This window comes from Musca autumnalis, unplaced genomic scaffold (assembly GCF_047663935.1).
Source record: "Musca autumnalis isolate F117 unplaced genomic scaffold, ASM4766393v1 scaffold_1, whole genome shotgun sequence".
In the NCBI taxonomy this organism is placed as follows: domain Eukaryota; kingdom Metazoa; phylum Arthropoda; class Insecta; order Diptera; family Muscidae; genus Musca; species Musca autumnalis.
The window spans coordinates 7667698-7683252 of record NW_027411644.1 but is presented as its reverse complement, the minus strand read 5'-3'; the positions used below and the strand labels follow the sequence as shown (position 1 = coordinate 7683252).

Below are 15555 nucleotides of genomic sequence, written 5' to 3'. Positions count from 1 at the left end.
AAATGAAATATGTATTTGCAATATATATATCAAGAAATATATACATCAAGTTTGCCAACAAAACACCCAAATATTTTTTGAATAAATTTGTTTTGTTCTTTTTTTGAGTTGATGCATGAAAGTAGGATGAAATTTAGTTCTAGACGAAAGGTGTTAAAAGAAGAAATATTCTACACAATATTTTATTGTAAGTCCTGGAAAAAACTAGATATCTGAGTAAAATACTTTGTTAAGAAAATGACGTTACAAAGTTAGATAATATAGGTAGAAATTATTTGTTAAACTTTTAGACTCTTAATTAAAATTTATTCCATACTGAGTCAAAATCTCCTAAAATACCTCACTTTTTGGGGGTTGTGTCAAAAGAAGAAATGTTCCAAATCAAATTGTTGTCAGTAATATTGCCAAAGACACTTTATACATAAAATGCAAGGATTCCAAGGAATCTGATGTCGAATATTTCAAAACCTGTAGCAATGGGCGGAACTTGCCACACCTATTTAGGTTACTTCCCGACGTAAACTTTCAAAACGCCGATACACGTGTCTTCATTTTTTCGGTCCTCTTTCATAATCTGTGCGGGGTTTCTTGTAATTTTAAAAAAAGTTCGATTTTGTTGTACAGTGTAATCGTGGTATCATTTGATTCCCCCTGTAGTTTAGATTAGAAACTATTTTGTTGTAATTTTTGATGGGTAATTGGACCTATATTATGAAAAATCCCGTGTTACATTTAAAATTTTCCACGAATACTGAGTAACATTTTACAAATATTATTCACAGCCTGTTTCTGTATGTCGAAAGAAGAATGTGTGCGAATGAAACACGCCCTATAAAAGTCGGTGATATCATGCCCCTTTGAGTTAAATTTGAAATACAATTTTCTACTTTATTGTCGCCGAAGAAACATTCTTCCAGACCGATTTTCGAACATTTATGATACATGCGGTCAACTATGCTGGATTTGTGAGCATGATAATACTTAAATTTTTACTGCAAGGATAGTTAAAAAATGAAACTTGAGCTAAAATACCAACTATTTTCAATGACCTATCTAATTTATCGGTCCTATTATTATGGCTACACTTGGTATTTGCTTTCAAACAATTTTCGAAGCTCAGAAGAGATCTAACAAAATCAAAAAGTCATTTAAAGCAAGTTTATAAAACGTTTTTGTTGTAATATTTCTTGATTTTATCTGAAATTTCTTGGTAACTTTTCCATGTTGAGAATTGAACCCACGTTCCTAATTAAGCGGGTCAAATTTGTTGTAGGATTTATCAGAATGTTCCATTTTACTAAACTAAACAATTTTTCAATTTTATTTGATTCAAACCTATTCTGATGATCGCAAAAATTGGACACTTTTTTGTACATTTTTTATTATAATTGGGATATTTTCCGAAAATATGGCAACACCCTCAAGTTTTTTCTTGGGAATGTTGGCATAGTATCATGGTAGAACAAGAAAAGGTAGCAGCAATACCCACCTGACTGAACTGGGCTGTAGTGTTAGTGTCAAATTCCATACAACATTTTATATATTTATTTCTATGTTCGATGTATAATAGGGATATATATTTTTTGAAGAAAAAAATTATTCATCTGAAATAAAAACAATTTCCCATAAAGACTCCGTCATATCAATGACATGTAACCTCCTCCAGGTCCGAACGACATGTCGCACACTAAAACACTACTTATAGAGGCGGTACAATATTTGTTAATATGTGTGGTATTTTATTAAACTTGAAAATAATAAAGCCCTAATAAACATGTGCTTTTTGTTTTCAAAAACAAAAGATTGAATCAGCTTCTCTTTTTTCAATGAATTACGAGCGACCCCAAACATTTTGGCAAGAATTCTACTTCCTGCATGATATTGTGTATTTAGTGGAATGATACGGAAACATTCAAACTGAAAATCTAACCAGTTTTCATTCATGTTTTTCAAAATATTCAATCAAATGTGAAAAATTATTAGTTTTTTAAATTCCAATAATTTATAGACATTTCCTTATTTTGTTTACATTTATATTTGACACTAACGTTCCAAACAAAAACAAATTCCTTTGTGGTTGTTGTTCGAGTTGTATTTGTTGTAGTATTAACTTTACCTTATATTTGTTCTACCATGGCATAGTATAGGACTCTCAAAAAGTAAATAGTATAGATCTGCAACACGAACACATCAGAACACATTTTTTTTTACTATTTTGACCTTTAAAAATCGTTCATACAGAGTTCGGACGTTCCAGAAAGTTGTTTACTGAAATCATTGCTACAATATTGTGGTTGATTGTTTTCTTGAATTTTGAATGGTTTAGTTTCTATGGAGCAGAAACCGAAAAAGAGGATAAAAATTGTATTTGTTTTACTATTTTGACCTTAAAGTACCATTTCTACAGGGTTCATATGTTCTAGAAAGTTGTTTATTGAGATCGAAGGTATATTTTTGTAGTTGGTTGTTTGATACAATTTTGATCGGTTTGATATCTGCAGACCAAAATCCTAGAAAATATTATAACGGAAAGTTGACCTTAACGATTTTGACCTTGAAGATGAGATTGACCCCAAAACGAGAGCTACAACTTTGCTTCCAAGAGTAAACCAAAATTCTTAGCGGTTTAGAAGATATGAGCCTGAAAAATGATCCCTTTTGATATAAGGGCCTCTGGTTTTTGGAGGCCCATAAACGCGAAAGTCGAAGTAACGGGGAAAACGTCGGTACACGTGTCTTCTTATTTTTCGTCTTGTATCAAGCTGCGGTGACAGAATATGGTTAATTTTCCATGACTCAAAAAATTACACACAGTGTAACTTTTGTGGGCAAGCCCATGATTCCAGACGCAGTGACCAACAGGTCAAACAAATAAATCACCAAATTTTATTGTATTGTTCAACTTCGCTTTATATTATAAGTTTATAAGCATTTGTGGGATTATATTCAAATTGTCAAAATATCATAAAGTCAAATCAATGTCACTGTGGTACAGAGGAATTAATGATGACATTCATACTACAAAAATGCTTTTTGGATGAAGAAAATATATTATTATTACTAAATCGTTGAAATATTATTTGCGTTTAAATTTGTTGGTTCATTTTGTATAATTTTTGTTAATTGCAGGAACCCACACTTGAGTCAAAGATACATATAAACTTAAAATAAAACACTTTATCGTACATATTATAATAAAATTTCAAATTATTGTAGAAAATACTGTCGAGTAAAACCATATCAGTCACAGCATGCAAATATTTCACAGAAATGAAAAAGTCTATTAAACATTTCAAATTTAAATTCAAAATATTTGTACAGAGCTTTTTGCACTGCAAAATAGCTTGTATATTCCTAAAAGCATTTAGAATAATTTCAAAGCTTAAATTTTATTCTTGTATGTATAACATAAAAGAAAAAATAACTGCTATACACAAAATGCGTTAAAAGGCAAATACTATAATGCTGCTATAATAACGAAGTACTTTTCGTTATATAAAACAAATATCTCTATAGTAAAGATAAATCCTTACTATAAAAATGTTTGTTTTATATAACAGTACTTCGTTATTATAACAGATTTATGGTAATTGTTCTACTCGAAACATACTTATATTTTATACAAGAAATATAAATATATTTTTATAGGTTTCCCTATTTTTATGTTGTTCGAAACAATATTTAGCGAATGCATGCGTTTTTGACTGTCATAAAAATAACCCCTATTTCTTGCATAAAATATAAGGAAATATAAAATATTAAACTTATTTAGCCATAATATTTGAAAGCGTTATATCCAAATACTGTGTAAATACAAATATTATTGTGGATTATTTGTTATTAATGAAGATATTTTATAAAATTTATTTTTCAAAACACTCTTTTGAAAATTAATAACAAGTTATCCCATAAGATACAAATTAATTGTATCTTCGATTTTTAGAGTGGGAATGGTATTCATAAGTAACTCTAACAGCCTGTTTCTGTATGTCGAGAGAAGAATGTGTGCGAAAGAAACACGTCCAAACTCTTATGTGTTTTTCAAATTTGTTTTTTGTTTTGAAGCAAAAGCAAAGATAAAATGACGACATACAGAAGCTGACTGTAAGTAACTCTAGCACCCTTAATATAGCACCAAAGCTTAGTCAACGTACATATGTATAAGCAAACTTTGTAAACAGATGGCAGTATAAATGAAAGTTTAAACAAATTGTGTAATCTTATTTTAAAGGAAATATATATATATATATATATATAATTTCAAAATATTACTACAGGATGGTGTCCTATCGATATTCGATTCAAACCATTACACCGTTTTACCGACATTTTCAATGCGCTAATTATAAATACTAAATTCTTTTTAACAATCCGAATTTCAGTAGTGAATTAGCAGAAATTCATTCATTTTTTCTTTTTTTTTGGTTATCGACAAAAATTAAACCTCAAAATTGATTATGAAAAACACAAATGAAAGTTGGCAACAGTGGTGGTATCGGTAGGAATTTGCGAATGCATTATGTTTGTTACTAACATACCTACAAATTTCGTAAATTACAGAAATTATATGTGAATGCATTTTACCGATTTTTGTCGGTAACCGAAAAATGAGTTAGAGAATTCCACAGCATAGCCTCCATTTTTTTTAATTCGATTATCACAATAGTTTAATAAGATGTTCAACTATCATCAATTATACTTTTTTACATTTTTGTTGAAATAAAAAATAGATTTTATTATTTTTGTTAGTGAAGTTTTTTTATTTAATGTATATAATTTCTATATTTATATTGTTACAAATGGTCGACCTTAACTCGATTTATGATATATGTATGTGCATACTTCGTTTGTTAGTATCTTTAAACATAGCAAAGTGTAATGCTTTGAAGCTTTTTAAAGCTAAAAAATTATTAAAGTATGGTGAAAGTTATGTCGTTTGAAGCTTCGAGGAAGGTATTAGGGCTATTAGATTTTTCTGTAATCTTTACGCAATGCTGCAGTGCAGTATGTTTGTACTAAGTTGTAACAACTGTTTTAACGACAGCTGGCAATAGCGTTTTTTTTTTTGTCAAGAATGTATCGGTTCTGATCTGTAATACAAAATAATATAATAGCCAAAATTAAACTTACAGTCTGTTTCTGTATGTCGAAAGAAGAATGTGTGCGAAAGAAAGACGTCCAAACTCTTGTGTGTTTTCCAAATTTGTTTTTTGTTTTGAAGCAAAAGCAAAGGTAAAACTATTTCGAAAACTAAAGTTCGGGCGTGTTTCATTCGCACACATTCTTCTTTCGACATACAGAAACTGGCTGTAAGGGTCTTTTTCACTATGTCGAAAGAAAATGAATGCGAACGAAAAACTCCTCAACCTTGTTTTTCATGGCAATATTGACTTTGTTTTTGCTTCGAAACAACCACAAAATTTAAAAATCATACACGAGATTAGCCGTTTTTCTTTCGTTTTCATTTTCGCTCGACATAGTGAAACAGGCTTTAACCCTGCGTTTACAAATGCCAGTATTGGCAAGACAATAGCAAAAATACAAACCTCTTTCAAAAATACATTTAGAAATTTTTAAATATGTGTAGAGAAAAGTATGAAGCGTGGGTATTGGTGAAAATGGTTTGTAACTTTGCTATTGTATTGCCAATACTGTCTGTGTGTAAACGCCTACTAAAGGAAAGTGGAGGTTCAGGTCTATAATAAACAATAAAAACGATTCATAAAAGTCAAAATTAAACGTTGGCATCTCTCTAAGAAGGTGTAATTTTCTATCACCCGGTTGTCGCTTAAATAAATAATAAAAATAAATTTAAATAATAAAAATTGAATAAACATCCAGTGTTTTTCAATTATGTTATGAAGTGATACCTTGAAGTTAACTGTCAAAAACTGCAAGAATATACTATTTATTGTATTATTGGACAATTAAATATTTTTGTGAGTTGAAATGTATATTTCGTAAGGGATTCCAATTTCCATGACATCACTAGAGTAAATCAATAAAGGGCACCAGGAGGATTAAAATATCCCCAATAGTCACCAAAGCGTAGAATTTAATGATTATACATGTGAATGTAATGGTGTGAATTTGTGCTCTATATTGGAACTGATTTTAAAATACTAAAACTTTTACACACTCCACCAGAGGAAAAACTGAAAGGCGTTTGCACTCCAAACACCGACTCTATTGCGATATTATGCAGTCCACAGTTATGAAAATTATGTATAGGGAATTCTGAGTGAAATCGTACACTTAAAAAAAAGGTTTTTGATTCCCTTTAGTTTTTGAAATGTTAATACTGCTCCCCAGAAAAAAACATTTCAGTATACTTTCAGATTTTTGTCGACTAATGGTTCCAGAGATATGGCACTTTGCTCTTGAAGAAACTTTAACTGGAAGGAGCTTACACTTGGGAAATTTGCGTTTTCTGAAACAACAATGTTCATAGATGAAAAAATCAAAAAACCAAAAAAATCGCCGGAGATTTTGCTTGAAAATTTTCTACAATATTGGCTTTCTATATCTCAAAAATGGCAAAACTTACGACAATATCAAAAGCACTCCAATGATTTATTTGGTTTTTTAATTGTTTCTCAAAAATGATTTCCTGTAGAAGGAATGAATGAACTTTTGCCTACTAATGCAAATGGTAATAGTATGTTTATACTTGCGATTTGAAATCCACTCGATTTCACGAAATCCTGAAATACACCTTTGTGTTTACACTTATTTTTTTGTTGATTTCAAATGACAATCAGCTGATCATTGTTTACATATGTATACATACAAATTTATTTCAGTTCATTTTTGGCGGAAAAAATTGTGCAAAAATACAAAATGCAAAGAAAAGACGATTTATTAAATGCTTTTATCCAATGTTGTGGTAGGGCGAAAAGTAAAAAACGGTTGCTACATTTTATTCAACAGGATCGGAAAAATATTCTAATTAAATTGATGTGGTTGGTGAAAAGGCAAAATGAAATGCACCGCAGTCTGAAAATGTCCGGCAGAATTTGGAAATGTGTGAGTGTTTCGTGATTTTTCTTAATAATTATTTAAATATGAATATTATTTTTATAGGAAAGGCATGGAAGATTTTGGGAAATGGATATCCCAAGTAGTACAAATACGTTTTATAAGGAAAGTTTTCGAATGAACCGGGAATCCTTTAATATTATATGCGAGAAACTTAGGTGTATGGATACAAGTAAAAAAAGTATCAGTTTCATGCTATTTTCTCAGGAAGTATGGACTTGCCCCTGATGAAACTTGTACCGTCGTATGGTGGGCAGTGAATACAAGTTGCTAAAACAAAAATCAAAGCGATTCGAGAGATGGCCCTAAACTGAACTTTTCCGAAATTTTGTGTAGGAGATACCCGAAGCATTGGACCTATTGAGACCATATTGGAACCTCATATTACTCTGGTAGAAAGTTTACGCTATACAAAGTATGGACCAAATTGGTTACTCCCTTCAAGAGTTATCGTGCGCACGAACTTTCCGAACATTTTTGAAGTTTTGTGGGGGAGGTACCAGAAGGAGTGGACCGATGTAGCTCATCTTCGAACTTAAACTAAGTTTGGGCAGAATATTACGAAAGCTAAAGTTTTGGCCGAATCGGTTCATACGTTAGAGAGTTATCGTGTGCTCCAGCCAGCAGGACAGACAGACAGACGGACGGACATGGCTAGATCGGCTCTAAATTGTCTAAAACACATTTCGTCCAAAAATACTTGGGGTCTAAAACCATTATTTCGATGAGGCACATTTTCATCGTATCAAAGTGTATATACCCTCCTTAGCCCAAAGGCTGAGGGTATAAAAAGTGATACACCGCTGAGAAAATGTATTCCGCTCGATAAAAGAATTGCGATAGCTGTATATACATTAAAGTCGTCAGCGGAATACTCCACCATTGGGGCATTGTTTGGTGTGTCAAAGGCAACCGTCTGTAATATTTTCAACGAATTTTGTTCCAAGGTGTCAATGTGTCAAGGGCTATTTGGCCGATTCTTTCAATGAAGAGAACAACTTCACTCTTAAACTTGAGCAAATCTGAACTTCACTCTCAAAACTTGAGCAAATCTGAAATCAGGGTATTGACAGGTGTCATTACCGGGCACTGCAACATTGGAGATTTTACCAGCAAATGACAGGATGATGGCGTGGACTATTGCAGGCTCTGTGAAGATGAGGAGGAAACGGAGACGATTGAGCATATCCTATGCTGCTGCCCGATGATAGCTAGGAAGCGACATAGTTTAACAGGAATGTGCTTCCCTCCAAGTCTAACACTCTACTCAAATATAGAACCAACAATCATAAACAACATCATCAGAAATCTAAGTTGGCTGGTAGTAATGGGTCACGGTAACTGAAGTAATGGGTCACTATTCAACAGGAAACAGTTGGAATAGAGCATAGAAAAATTGTTTTACCTGTACTTGCTTGTTAAATTATGCAGTTTGTTTTTTATTTCCAACGAAGAGTATGAGCATCCTGCCGCAGCCATTTCCGTGGCCATTACGGCGTACACGTGCGAATTTTTTTTTTATTGCCTCGCAATTTATTCATACATATGTTTATCCCATAAGGACAACAGGATTTCCTCCTCAGCCGTTGACCAACGTTTACGTTTGGGTTTATAACGTTTTCTGCGAAAATAATATGCTTTTATGTATGTATATAAATAAAATACTGAGGCAAAATTAATCATACTTTTTTTCTAATTCATTGTCCATTTTTTTATTTTTGATTCTTTTGTGAAATTTATTTTTTTCTTCGTTTGTATGTTTGACAGCTAATACAAATGTAAACAAACAACACTTGAAAAGTGTTACAACTTTTGGTACTTTTTAGGCAAACACAGGGTTGTATATCATTAGTACTGTGATTTCGATGTTGATTTCGCTGAAATCACGAATTGAGATGATTTCATTTTTGTATGCCAAATCATGAAAAATTTTGCAGGATTTCGCGTGAAATCACGAAAAGCCAGCGAAATCACGAAAAAGTTGCAAATGTAAACTAAGTATAACGTTCATTCCATCTAATTATTAAAAAAGGTCACGCACAAACCACTTTGAAATTATATTTTTTGAAAAATTTTATATTTTCTTCTTTTTTTGTTAGTTTTATTGCACATCTCACGTTTTTATTTACAATTAAGTGAAGGTACCACATGTTGAATCGAATGTATATATATCTCGGAAAAAAAACTTTGACGATTTTCTGTGATTCTCAGAATTTGCAAATTAGTAAAAAAAGGATAACTCATTTTTATGATTGCGGTAGGGAGCTTATAAACTCTCATAAATTTATGACTAATTGCTCTACTAGTTCATTTATGGGAAGGAAAGGATTTGCATTTTTTTTTATTTGTGTTTTTCCGTCGACTACAGAAACCTCATTTATTGGCCTTCGTTTTTTGGATTTTTTTTTTAAATTTTACAACGCACACGTGCTGAATCAATTATAATGTCACCATAAATGAGCCCATTTATAAGTACCTGTCAGAAAAATATTGAAAATTTCTTAAATAAATAGGTGTTTGAATTAATCGAGCTAACTAGGCCTAAAATTAATTAAAAACTTTCATAAATAATGGCCTTTGTCCTAAAAAGACAATAAAAAATAAATAAATAGGTGTTCATTGATCGTTTTGTGTCATTCAACAAGTGTCGAAACCCGCGAAAAGAACAAATATAAAAAGTGAATAGTGAAAGTGAAGTGAAAAGTGAATCATAACATGTCATTCAAAAAGAGCGCTTCCAACGCGAAGAAGAACAAAGAAACCTGGACAAAGAACCTAGTCCAGTTTCAAGCGCCATTAAGAGGAGACATTGTGGCAATTGTGGAAACGGCACTGAGTGAACGGTCGCATAAAATTTATTCAGTCTACAGCCAAAGGACGGACAGAGAGAATCGCTCTATTTACTGTAGGGCATAAGGTTCTATAGAGTAAAATATTGAACTTCCCGCATATATCGGACCAAGCCATTTAGGCAAAACTAAGAACTCTTCTGAAAGACTACGAGCGCTGCAGAAGAAAACGAAAATTTGATTCATGCCCGTAATTTCTTCTCGTAGTTATCTATGAGTTCATAGATATCCCCCGTGTAAGCAAAATTTCATAATTTCAATCCATAGGTAACGTTACCGGGTCAAAAACGGCCGTGTTACTTACACCAAGGATTTTGCCTGGTTGATCGTTGCCAATGTGTTAAAAATTGTAAAACACTTAGATGTGGCAATGTTTTTACGAAATCATGAATGAAAATCACCAATGTTACCACATGTTTTCAAAATTTACACACCTCGGTAAAGTCCAATTTACATATGCACATTAAATGATTTCGTTTTACGAAATCCTAGAAACAAATGAAGTGTATTTACATCTGTTTTTTGCGTCATTTGCTTACGCACGCAATCGCACATACACACAGATACAATAACACATACACACGCACACAATAATTTAAATTCCGAAAAATAAGAATTTCACAACACTAATGTTTACTAAATAACTTGACTTAATTCAAAATTGAAAAAATTTAATTTTCGCAAGTTTTTTAAACATTTATTTACACTTTTGTCATCGTTTGAGTATTTTTGTTTTTCTACAACACACACAAACAAACAAAACATCATAAAACAGTTGCATTTTTTGGTAGTTTATGACGAAAAAGCAGGGTTGCGTATAATAGTATGGTGTTTTCGTGCGTTGTTTAGAATAAATGACGCAGCTATCGTCATTTAATTTTGTATGGTAAATGACGCAAAATGGGTGCCACCGTGGTGCAATGGTATGCACACCCGCCTTGCACACTAAAGGTCGTGGGTTCGATTCCCCGGCCAGGCAACAACAAAAATTTCAACGGTGGCAAAATGCCCCTCAGTAATGTTGGCGACATTTTCTGAGTATTTCAGCCATGTAAAACTTCTCTACAAGTGGTGTCTTAGGACACGCCGTTCGGACTCGGCAATAAACAGTAGGTCCCTTATCATTGAGCTAATATGAATCGGGGTGCACTCATTGGTATGAGAGAAGTCTCCCTTGTCCCGTATGGGATGTTTGTGGAACAATTATTATAAATGACGCAAAATGTTGCCTGTGTTAGCAAATAAATGACGAAACAGCTCTAAATGACGAAAAAGTTGCTAATGTAAATTGGACATAAATGGCACGTAGAAATTACCAAACGCGTAGGTAAAGATAAGTAATAGGTAGCTACCTACCCGGTTACCTAGGGCTAGAAATTACGGGCATCAATGAGGCAACTGTTTAACATCACTAATGTAAAGGGCGAGTGGATGTACAAAGAAGGCGAGAAACTCTACAAACTTCAAATTGAGAGCAAAAGCCGCGTTGGTTATTCAAGCGGCAAACCTGCTGGTGTCAATACCATTCACCCGTCCAAGCGAAAGAAGACAATAAAAGCAAGTGCGCCCACATTTACCAATTCAGCGATACCTGATTGTTCCGAAAGTGGCTCGGATTTTTACGACAGTAGTACAGATAGTCCCTGAGAGGATGAAAATGCAGCATCAACGAGCAAAAGGAAGCATAATCAACCAGACATTGCAAAACGCCTTGTTACAAATTTAAAGATTTCGTCCAATAAAGCAGCTACGATGTTCCCATCCCAACCCCATGTCAGTCAGGAATCCTCAGGGCTATCTACAAGGAAGCTGCTCGGTTGAAGAACCACTTGGTAAACACGCTTTATCTTGAAAAGTAGAGCATACATTTTGACGAGAAACACCTTGAGAGCTATAAATATCAGACAGTGGTCCTCAATAACGAATTTAAAGAAATTAAATTGACTGCGCTCAAATTGAAAGATTCGAAAGCTAAAACAATCGCAGAAGGTCTCCGGACTGTGTTCAACCTCTGGGGATGAATTGTGATGATTGTTGCCGATACAACAAGCGTGAATACCGGCAAAAAGACAGGCGTTGTAGTTCGACTGCAGCAAATGTTTGAAGCGAAAGGTTACACCGCACACAAGTTCATCAGTTGCCAGCACCATGTGCTGGATCGAGTTCTTCGGGTTGTCATGGACGATGAACTCCAAACATCGAATAATTTTTTGTGGAGGATTTGATGAAAAACTATGCTCAATCGAAAGCAGCCTTCAGTAATGGTACAACTTTGATTAAGGAAACAGGTGGCTGGAGAGACGACATTAAGTTTCTCTTCCACCTTACTCTTATTTCCGCAATTCACTCAGAAGAGTAAGATTTCCTTTGTAGATTTTAAGCAGATCCCAAACATTTGCAATGCACGCTGGGACTCTCGTGCCATTCTAGCTCTACTTGCTTTTATACTGATGCCTGAAACCCTGAGCAGGTTGCATAAAATCTGTTTATTCATTTCTTATTCATGGGCTGATTATTGGTTCAGTAGTCAATTGTTCCGCTCTGAAGATTTCGAAGAACTATCTGCAGCTCCGATTGACTACCCAAAAGCTCTCAAATGCTTGAATACTCATTGGACAAAAGATGAATCTCCAATCAACACCGAAGCAACCAGTGTTGTGAGCGCGCGATCAAAGATATGCAAGACTTATACAATTCCTGCCGTAACAAGGACAACCTCCCACTGAGATTCATCCTCTCCAATGACAATGTGGATATTTAACTTTCTTTTATGTTTTATGATCCTTGTTATGTTAGTATATTTATTTTATTACACTGTGCAACAAAATGGAGCTCGAGGTGGGGGGTGGATATACAGAACCCCAAAGGGCAGATCTGCCGTGAGTCGAACTTCTGAGTTATGGCGTGATGAATTTTTCACTGGAGACCCTGTAAGGCATCAGAAATTAGCGTTACATCTTTGTTCTCTGTTGTTTTGGCTTATTTTGAGATTACATGTCTTCTGTCAAATCGAATGAGGATTATTTTCGTAGAGCACTTCGACCTTCTAACTCGCCTTCTTTATAATCATCAAGGGCTTTCACCCCCAAAAGGAATTTTCCACCCCCCAAAATTTCGGTTCACAGTGTTATTTATACAATTTTTAATATCTACTTATAGTGAATCCAGAAATGTCAAAAATGCATAAATAAAAATTTTCAAATGATTTTGTGCGTGAGGTTTTTTATCCAATCACGTTAAAATTAAGATTTTATGTAATCTTATGTAAAAGTTCATCGCAATATGATACAGGGATATAATGTTGTAAAAAAGTCATAACCCTAATATGTATACCCTTTCTAACCTAAAGACTGAGGGTAGAAAAAGAAGCAAAACTAATTTTCAGCGCTTTCAGAACAAAAATTGTTTCAAAATAAGTGTATAGTTGTTTGGAAATTAGACATCTAAAGGGAAACAACTGACCATTGTTTTTAAAATGCAGATTTTCTTAGTACAGCTATAGAAGATGCTGATATCAATACATATTGCTATTCTTTAACTAGGAATTATCCCTTTTTTGGAGTCTCGAAATAATGTTCCCGATCATAAATCAAAGTGGCAAAATCAAAAACAAATTAAAATTCCTTCTTATGTCAATCCTAAACAAGAATTCAATTTATCTTTGTTCATACACTCACGTTTTTATACCCTATACCACAATGTGGAAAAGGGTATTATAAGTTTGTTTTGGTAAAAATTCATGTAACACCGCGAAATATTCGTCGGAGACCCCCAATGTTGTATACCAATCCTCATATCTCGGCGAGATAAAGCAATTTTGAGATGTGTGTCTGTCCGTCCGTCCGTCTGTCCATTATAAATTGTAAACACGCTCCAGGCCGCAATTATGGACCGATCGTCACGAAATTTTGTATGGAGGTCGGGTTCAGATCAGAATAGATCCCTATTCTTATTGGTGATGATCGTGAAATATTTAGCGGGTGAAATGGACCAAAAACATAATATTTATCCAATTTTCTAGCGGCTCTGTAGATCTCAACGCGTAATTTTAAATAAGGTAAGAGTATATCACAAAGGAGAAGCTTGCAATTTGAGATGGCGATCGGATAATATTTAAATGGACCAGAACTTTTGTGTGAAAATTGTGAACATTTTTAATATACAGCTTATATCTTAATTCTGGAAGTGACATTCCGGACAAGTGAGATATACTTGAAAGTGGAACGCTTGACCTTTCAATTGATGCCAATTATGTTGGTGTGCATGATCAGATAACAGAGTTACAGGCTAATATATTCCGTTATTTGTTTGTAGTGTAATAATAAACTCGCTAGAATTCGCAATTATACATTAATAGTCACGAAATTTTGCACCTGGTAAGGGTATAGGTCGAAAAAGATTCCTACAATTTTGAATGATGATCTGATATTCTTTAGCGGGTAAAATGGACCATTATTTTTGTATGAAAAATATAAAAATTTTATTTTTGGTCGATATTTTAATTCCTTGTGGACATATATATTTCGCAAAGTAGCCTACATATGTGAAAAGACTACTGACCTTTCCTCTGATGTAAATTGCAATTAAGTGTTTGCTAGATAACGGGCCTACTGCCTAATATATAATGGGTTCTGTGTAGAGAACCACATTTTTATCCCATATTACATATTGTCTCTTCAAAAGTTTATGTAACACCACGAAATATTCGTCCTAGACCCCTTATTTGGTATGCCAAAATTCATATCTCAACGAGATAAAGCGATTTAGCGATGTGTGTCCGTCCATTAAACATTGTAAACAAGATTAAGGCCGCAATTGTGGACCGATTGTAACGAATTTTTTAAGGAGGTTCGGTTCGGGCCAGAATTAAAATGATTAGTTTTTGGTGATGATCGTGAAATGTTCAGGGAATGAAATGAACCAAAAAAACCAGTAAGGAAAGGATTGATTCGGGCGGGGCCGACTATATGATACCCTACACCACCTACATCCAGATCTTAACCGATTTTGATATAATTTGGCACATTTATTTCCAGACCGAATTCAGTCACACATTCATTGAAATCGGACTTATATATCGTGTTTGGAGCAGAAAATACACGAAATCGGCCGAAAATATATATGGGTGCTACATCCAAATCTGAACCGATTTCGATATAATTTGGCACATTTATTTCTAGACTGAATTCGGTCACACATTCCAAATTTCATCGAAATCGGAAATATATAGCGTGTTTGGTACAGAAAATACGTGTATCGGCCGAAAATATATATGGGAGCTATATCCAAATCGGAACCGATTTCGTTATAATTTGGCACGCTAATTTCTAGACCAAATTCAGTCAAACATTCCAAATTTCATCAAAATCTGACGTATATAGCGTGTTTGGTGCAGCAAATACGTGAAATCGGGCGAACATATATAAGGGAGCTATATCCAAATCTGAACCGATTTCGATATAATTTGGCTCATTTATTTCTAGACTGAATTCAGTCACACATTCCAAATTTCATCGAAATCGGACGTATATAGCGTGTTTGGTGCTGCAAATACGTGAAATCGGGCGAACATATATATGGGAGCTATATCCAAATCGGATCCGATTTTCACCAAAAGCAATAGCGTTCTTCCTATGGCTAAAAAAGTTGTAGTCCCCAATTTTCAGCG

The 15555-nt window shown here is 33.8% G+C and overlaps 1 long non-coding RNA gene across 1 annotated transcript in view; it reads right to left on the bottom strand.

Annotated features, from left to right (window-relative positions):
* Positions 1-8927, bottom strand: part of LOC141390329 (uncharacterized) — a 170789-nt gene extending 161862 nt beyond the window's left edge. Inside the window, exons 1-2 of the long non-coding RNA XR_012409324.1 lie at positions 8724-8927; positions 8444-8659 (exon numbers count right to left, since the gene is read on the bottom strand). This is a non-coding gene — a long non-coding RNA (uncharacterized lncRNA). The remainder of the gene's footprint in view (positions 1-8443; positions 8660-8723) is intronic.
* Between the last annotated feature and the right edge of the window lie 6628 nt (positions 8928-15555).